We start from the raw sequence: 6,986 nt of genomic DNA, 5'->3' as shown, positions 1-6,986 counted from the left end.
ACATCTGCGAGTATCGGGCACGAATCAAAAGGCAGAAAGGGATCCGGACGGCAGCCGGACGGATAGCCCCAGAGTTTTTTAGATATATAGATAGATAGATATAGATAGATATATTTTATTCAAGTGTTAGTTAAAAGACTCGCTGCAGTATGCACCATATTGCACAATTTCAAGCTGAAAAATGCACATGTTCCGTACCAATGGAAGTTGTCCACCCAACCCCCCCCCCCCCCCCCCCCCCCCCCCGCTATGCTCCCTCTGGCTTGGTCTCTCGCAATTTCTCACTCCCAACTCTCACCCAATGTTGGCAGCCCTGGAAATGGGGAGGTCAGAGGTGATGATGAAGACATGGCAAGCATGGTGGTTGGAGTCGGAGGAAGGCTGGTGAGCAGATGAGGCCGAGGCGAGATCTGGTAGGGGAATGGATGGTGGGTATTCAGAGAGGAGGGGGGCATGAAGACTATTGTATGGGTGGGGAGTAGCTGGGGCCACCAGGATAAAGGGGGAAGAATAACCAATTGAACCCCCATTGAGGTTCCTGGTAAGAGGGTTGGAGCAGTGTGACCCAGCACAGTCAGACCATGTGGTGTTGGAGTCTGCAACTTGGAGGCTGTGGACCCAGTGCTGCGCCTGGGAATCGGGTAATGTGGAGACTGTGGGCCTGGTGCTGAACCTGAGACTCAGGTAATATGGAGACTGTGGGCCCGGTGCTGAGCCTGGGACACAAGGAATATGGAGATGACTGCTGGTGTTCGGACAGGCAGCTGGCAGACACTGGGATGTGTCGAACCGGAGCTGGAATCCACGAGCTAAAAGATGGAGGCACAGGCAAGCACCGAAAAATTGTGGCGGCTCTGCCTTAGCAGCTGCGGCTCACCTGCAGTCCGTCTGTTTTTTTTTTTTTTTTGTTGTTGTTTTTTTTTTATTTTAGTAAATTTTGGTTTATTAGCTTGTATATGTGTTGGGGGGGGGGGGGGGAAGCATGTTTTTGTTCGGGGGGGAATGCGACTTTTCTTGTTGAAGCCCCCGTCTCCGTCTCAGTCTGCGCCGAGGCCTAATGGCGGAGCTTGCAGCCTCAGCGTTGTGGCAGCGTTCCGGCGACCCGACCTCGGTGCTGTGGCAGCATTCCGGCGGCAGCGGCGACCCGACCCTGGAGCTGTGGCAGCATACCTGACTTCAGAGGCCCGGCCGCGGGTAGTGGATGACATCGTCGGGAGCTCGCAGGTTACAGGTTGGTGACCTATTTTTCCGGAGCTCCAGCAACAACAGCTTCGTCCGCTGGACTGGAGGGCGGCAGCTTCGACCACCCTGGGCCGCAGAATTTGAACCGGCCCGTTCGTGGAGCTTGGATTCAGCCGCAGGACTTACTTACCATCACCCGGCAGGGTCACAACCTCGGAAGCCTGGATCGCCTCAGCGAAGAGGGAGAACAAGGCGGGAAGAGACAAAGACTCTTGCCTTCCATCACAGTGAGTAGGTGCCTGGTGTAGGTATGTTACAAAACTTACATTCAGCGGTGCAGTGTACACGATTTTGGCGCTTTTGAGGGGGGGGGGCGGGGGGGGGCCGGGTTAAAACGGGATTTTTTTCCTGACCTGGTCCTGAATTATATTTGTTGGTGTGCAGGTTTTTGCTAAAGAATTGTTCCTACGGCAGTTCTGTGTGTTTTTAAAAAAAAATCACCTGACAAGTTAATCGCTGGAATGATTTTAAAATCACCTTCTGAAGCCATCAATGCCTACAACAGGGATGGATTTTATGGAGGACCAGGTAAAAGAAAGTAGTTTCTTTTTATGTGTAAAAGTGTTTCTTAAGATGTATTTAATTCACATTTTAAGTTGCGAAACGGTGATTTTTTCCCCCGAAGAACCGGCAGTGTATTTGCTGCAGATATGGGGACTCAAAACACGGCAACCTCAACGTTCTAAATGGTCCCGTTCCAGAAAATCCCACTCGCAAGCTGATTTAAATGGCCATTAATTTACAGGTATTAAACATTAAATTCCTTCCATTTGGCCTATTAACCCATGACAATGAGATTTAAAACTTATGTTATATTCTGAATTCTTGTGTGAATGTTATTTGGACACTTAGGCTATTTAAAAATGTTAATCTATTCTTAAGAAATGGATAGATGTTTAGATCTAGTAATTGAATTTTGTAATTAGCTACAATTACGTAACTAACTAATTTTACTTCGGAGTCACGTGAGTGATTCCGTGAAGAACCCAGCCCAGTGCGCAGTTGCGGCATTATCGCACAGCTGTGCACACGCGGCCAGCGGGAGTCGGCGCTCCCGCAAACCAAGGAATGTGAGGTAAGTACCTACCTTAATCGGGCCTTGTGGTTTTTTGCTCCAGGGGGAGCAAAGCAGCAGAGGAAGCGGTCCCCGTTCGACTCCAGCGAAGGAGCCGACATTGGAGGGGGATAGGCGCAAACGGGACCGCACACGCTGCGGACCGCTGACAGGGAGCTGCGCTGATGCCGGTCCGCTGAACAGCTGTTTGGTAACAGCAGCGGACCGGAGGGAAATTTAACAACCCGACCGGCAGCCCTGCAGACTCCTGACAAGGAGAATCGCCGCTCGGGAACCGCTACAATGCCGCCTAAAAAACGGCAGGCAGCCTCTAACTACAGGTAAGACAAAACTTACCAAAAATATAGGTTCTACAGGAACCAACTTCCTCCAATACTGGAACAGGCTGGAGACAGCAAAAACAAGTATATCTGTCTCCCCAAGCCAGAGGAGGTCATGGAGTTACAAAACCTCCAGGAAAACGAGGGGTTACTGGCTGAATGCCAAGGGAGCTGACACTCCTACCCCAGTGCTATTGCACTAGCCATCTCCCTTGTCGAGGGATTGATGCGACATCGGAGTTTGAGCTATGCCTCCTCCAATTTATAGCACACCCTTTTGCTCCCTCTTTTGAGGCTAGCTAAGGAGGCCAGGGCTGGGCTGGCTTAAACGCTGGGCAGGCGGATGAGAACAGGAGTATGCCAGGGGAGCAGGATCAGGAAGAGCTGCTGGGTGTCGTGGGCCACTACATGGCTCCTCCACGCGACCATCTTCCCAAACAAAGCCCTGCAGGAGTAGGCCTTTCTAGAGGTAAATCTGCAGGCAGCTGGGTCAGCAGACTCGCAGACAAGAGCTAAAAGCAGCAAATTCTGAAGCTCCTAACAGAAGGGTCGAGATGTCACCGCCTTTGCTCGTTTCCACGGATCATACTCACCTGGCAGGCGAGACGCCATGATCACCAAGGTGGTTCTCCCAGGATGAGGCTATCCCGTTGCACTACGAGTGTGCTGACGCCTAAGATGTTCCCAAATTTGGGATACTCGACTGACATTTGTGCATATAAGACCTGCCCTCAACCCCAAATATACGGGGCTATGCAAACCGTTGCTGCGGGAAGAGAGGCAGCTAAACCTGTGCGCCTCATGAGGGCAGGCCATGGAACGAGCAGGACATCGCATCCAACACCCAGCTGGCAGCACCCCTCGGCATCCACCAGCAAATATCGAACAAGGACTGGTGAAAGCCTGGCGACTGCTTCACATTACCCCCAAAGTTCTTTTCAGACAGGGGCCCAGAGCGGAGCCATGGGAAAATGCGCCGCCCCACCGACAGCACCAGCATACCAGCAAAACTAAGCCTTCATGAAAAAACAATGAACATGGAGGTAGGTAGTCTGGTTCCTCCCAGTTTACACAAAATAAGGGTGCTCTACTAACTGCGGGGTGGGGGGGGGGGGGGCATTTACACTTGTTGATAAAAGCATGGGGTGCTGTCACAAATAACTAATATATACTCAACAGTATTAGTGGATAAAAACTTGAATTCAAATTGGGCATATTACCGCCAGTTCAGCAATGCGCCCAAAGGGCATTTTCTCCCTCTAAGAAAGAGAAATGAGAAGGTCAAGCTGAACTAGAAAGGCTCATTACTAAACGGATCATGGGAGTAAACATGAACCATTGGAATTTGTATCGAATATATTCACCAAAACTACAAAAGATGGTGAATGTAGCATCATCATTGACCTAATATCACTAAATAAATCTGTTGAGTATATACACTTTAAGATGGAGACGTTTTTTGTCACTGCCAGACATCTGATCTCCAAAGGATGCCTTATGGCAAGCATTGATATGGAAGATGCATACTATCTTATACCCATACACTAGGATCATTGTAGATACCTAAAAATTTACCTGGATATGGACATCCCGGTTAGGGCAACTATGTGAGTATAGAGCATTCCCAAAGGTCTAACCTCAGCCCTAAACTAATTACAAAAATATTAAAAATAGCCATGAAAATATTAAGAAAACAAGCATAATCATGGCATATATTGGATGATATCCTCATATTAGGGGAAACAAAGGAATTAGCTGTGGCAGCAGTTCTAGCTACGAAACAGCTCCTTAAAACACTGAGGTTCATCCCACACCCAGATAAACCAAAATTGAAGCCGTTAACTACCATGGATTATCTGGGCTTCAATATCAATTCTATCCATATGACTGTTACTTTGCCAAGGTGCTCGGGCACTATAATCAAATCATGAATGTACCCACTGAAGCTATATCACAATTACAGTGGTTGGCAGACAATGTTTGGCATAGTTTTCAGCCCTATTATTATCACCAATCCTAACTTGGTTATTAAAAACCATGCCAGTACTTTAGGCTGGGGAGCAACTAACTCCATATCCAGCACAGGTAACAGATGGACCAATTCAGAATCATCGTTACTACACACACCGGGCATCAACTATTTGGGATTGGTGATCACCTATTGGGTTAAAAAGCATATGCATTTCAAATGCAGCACGTACATATGCGGTTACGGATTGATAATACTATGGTGGTGGCTTATATCAACCATTTGGGGAGCATAAAATCATTATCGTGCAACAAATTGGTCAAACAGATCTGGCAATGGTGTGTCAAAAGACATTTTAACTATCAGCTGCCTATTTCCTAGGAAGCTAGAACACAGTGGGAGACACCACGTCACGGGGGAAAATTTATGATAACATTGTATAGATGTCAAACCCAAAATATCTGCTAAAGGTATTAAGCAGTTTGAACGCCAGATATCAATTTGGTTGCACAAGACGGAATCACCAGTAACCTATGTATGTGACTTAGGAACCAGATCAGAGGGAGCAGCGATAGATGCCTACACGCTGAAAGGGGGAATTTCTGCTTTGCTTTCCTCCCTTCTGCCTCATCAGTCGGGCACTTCGCAATACAGATGGAATCTGTCTCCGGGATATTGAACGTGCCCAACCGGCCTACATAGCCATGGTTCCCGGTTCATCACGACATGGTGGGCGAGTCACCTATGGATTTCCCTAGTGGACTATGGTTGCTGACTCAACCCAGTATCAGGCATAAGCCACCCATGCCATAAAAACATCAAACTCCTGGGTGTAGGTTTTGAATAGACCTTACCAGGGACTGGGATTATCCAAATGAACCATTACCACCATGTCGGCATCCCTGCGAACAATCACCAAGAGAAACATGGGGAAAAATACTGCCACGACGCAGGGACAACATACCAAACTATTCAACCACGGACGTATTGGAGTTCCTGGACCATCTACACCATGATTAAAAGGTGAGTTACAGTGCCGTAAATACAGCATGAAGCGCCTTGTCTGCTTATCTAAAAACAGCAGGACAGCAGAGCATGGGATCCCATCCACTGAGGATAAACTTATGAAGGGCAATTATAATAATAAGCCCCAAAAACCCAGGTATACCCATGTATGGGATATCGGTGTGATATTGACATATCTCAGAGAATGGCACCAGCCAGATCCCTCAGTCTTGCTCAAATCTATGTTAAAAACGCTCATGCTTATGGCTCGTATACGGTCACAGAGTCCAGTCACTCCATAAAACTAGACTGGATAACATGGTGATTACCCCAGGCGCATCACGTTCATCATTCTAGGTCTGGTAAAAACCTAACTCGCAGGTATATGGGACTAGGCGAGATTATGTGTTTGGCACGGACTAGAAGGGTCGAGATGGCCTATTTCCGTGCTGTAATTGTTATATGGTCATATGGACCAGGAACGCCTAATTCACTGGTGGGATTCCGGGCCTACCCACCAGAGTCCAGCTTGAGTGTGGTGACTCATCTACAACAATATATAGACACAACCCACAATCTTAGAGGGAGAGGAAAGCCTATGGGTCAACCACAGAAACCCCAAGACGGGGTAACGAGCCAAACCACTTCAAGGTGGCTCAAACAGGTACTGAAAGCTGCCGGAATAGATAATAATACATTTAAATCCCATTCCACTAGGGCAGCATTGATATCAGCGGCTGAACGAATGGACATCCCGGTTGACCACATTCTCAATACGGCAGGATGGTCAAGGGAAACGACGTTCAGAACATTTTTATTGTAAACCGTTGATAAGCCTGATTTAATTGCAGGAAGAATATTACAAACTGCAAATATTTAATTTAAGCTCAGGGGAGCTATTTATGTTGTTATTGTTAACAAATACCTTTCTGTTTCTTGAGAAAGCAGATCCATTGGTTGATTACGATAACACTTCCTCCCTCAAAAACTTTGGCAGTGAGTGAAATAAAAACTGTTACACGGTTTGAAATCACAGACCTTTGAAATCTTCACGGAATCACTCACGTGACTCCGAAGTAAAATAGTAAGATTAAACGAGTACTTACCAGTATGAAGTTTGATCTGTATTTTATGAGGAGTTACGATGAGGGATTACGTGCCCTCCGCTCCCACCCTCAATATATAGATCAAACTAATAAACTGATGTCTCACTGATCTTTACTATGTTACTTCAAATATTGTGTCTATCCTGTGATTCCACACTGCTGCTTCGAAGTATGCCGCAACTGCGCACTGGGCGGGTTCTTCACGTAATCCCTCATCGTAACTCCTCATAAAATACAGATAAAACTTCATACTGGTAAGTACTCGTTTA

General features: G+C 47.1%; 1 pseudogene; it reads left to right on the top strand.

Moving 5' to 3' along the window:
- The first annotated feature begins 3,222 nt into the window (after nt 1-3,222).
- LOC129716064 (U1 spliceosomal RNA) lies at nt 3,223-3,366 on the top strand (annotated as a pseudogene).
- The last annotated feature ends 3,620 nt before the right edge of the window (nt 3,367-6,986 follow it).

The sequence above is a fragment of the Leucoraja erinacea genome, unplaced genomic scaffold (genome assembly GCF_028641065.1).
Source record: "Leucoraja erinacea ecotype New England unplaced genomic scaffold, Leri_hhj_1 Leri_163S, whole genome shotgun sequence".
Lineage (NCBI taxonomy): Eukaryota > Metazoa > Chordata > Chondrichthyes > Rajiformes > Rajidae > Leucoraja > Leucoraja erinaceus.
Note: the sequence above shows the minus strand (reverse complement) of the source record. Positions and strands in the feature narration are given on the sequence as shown.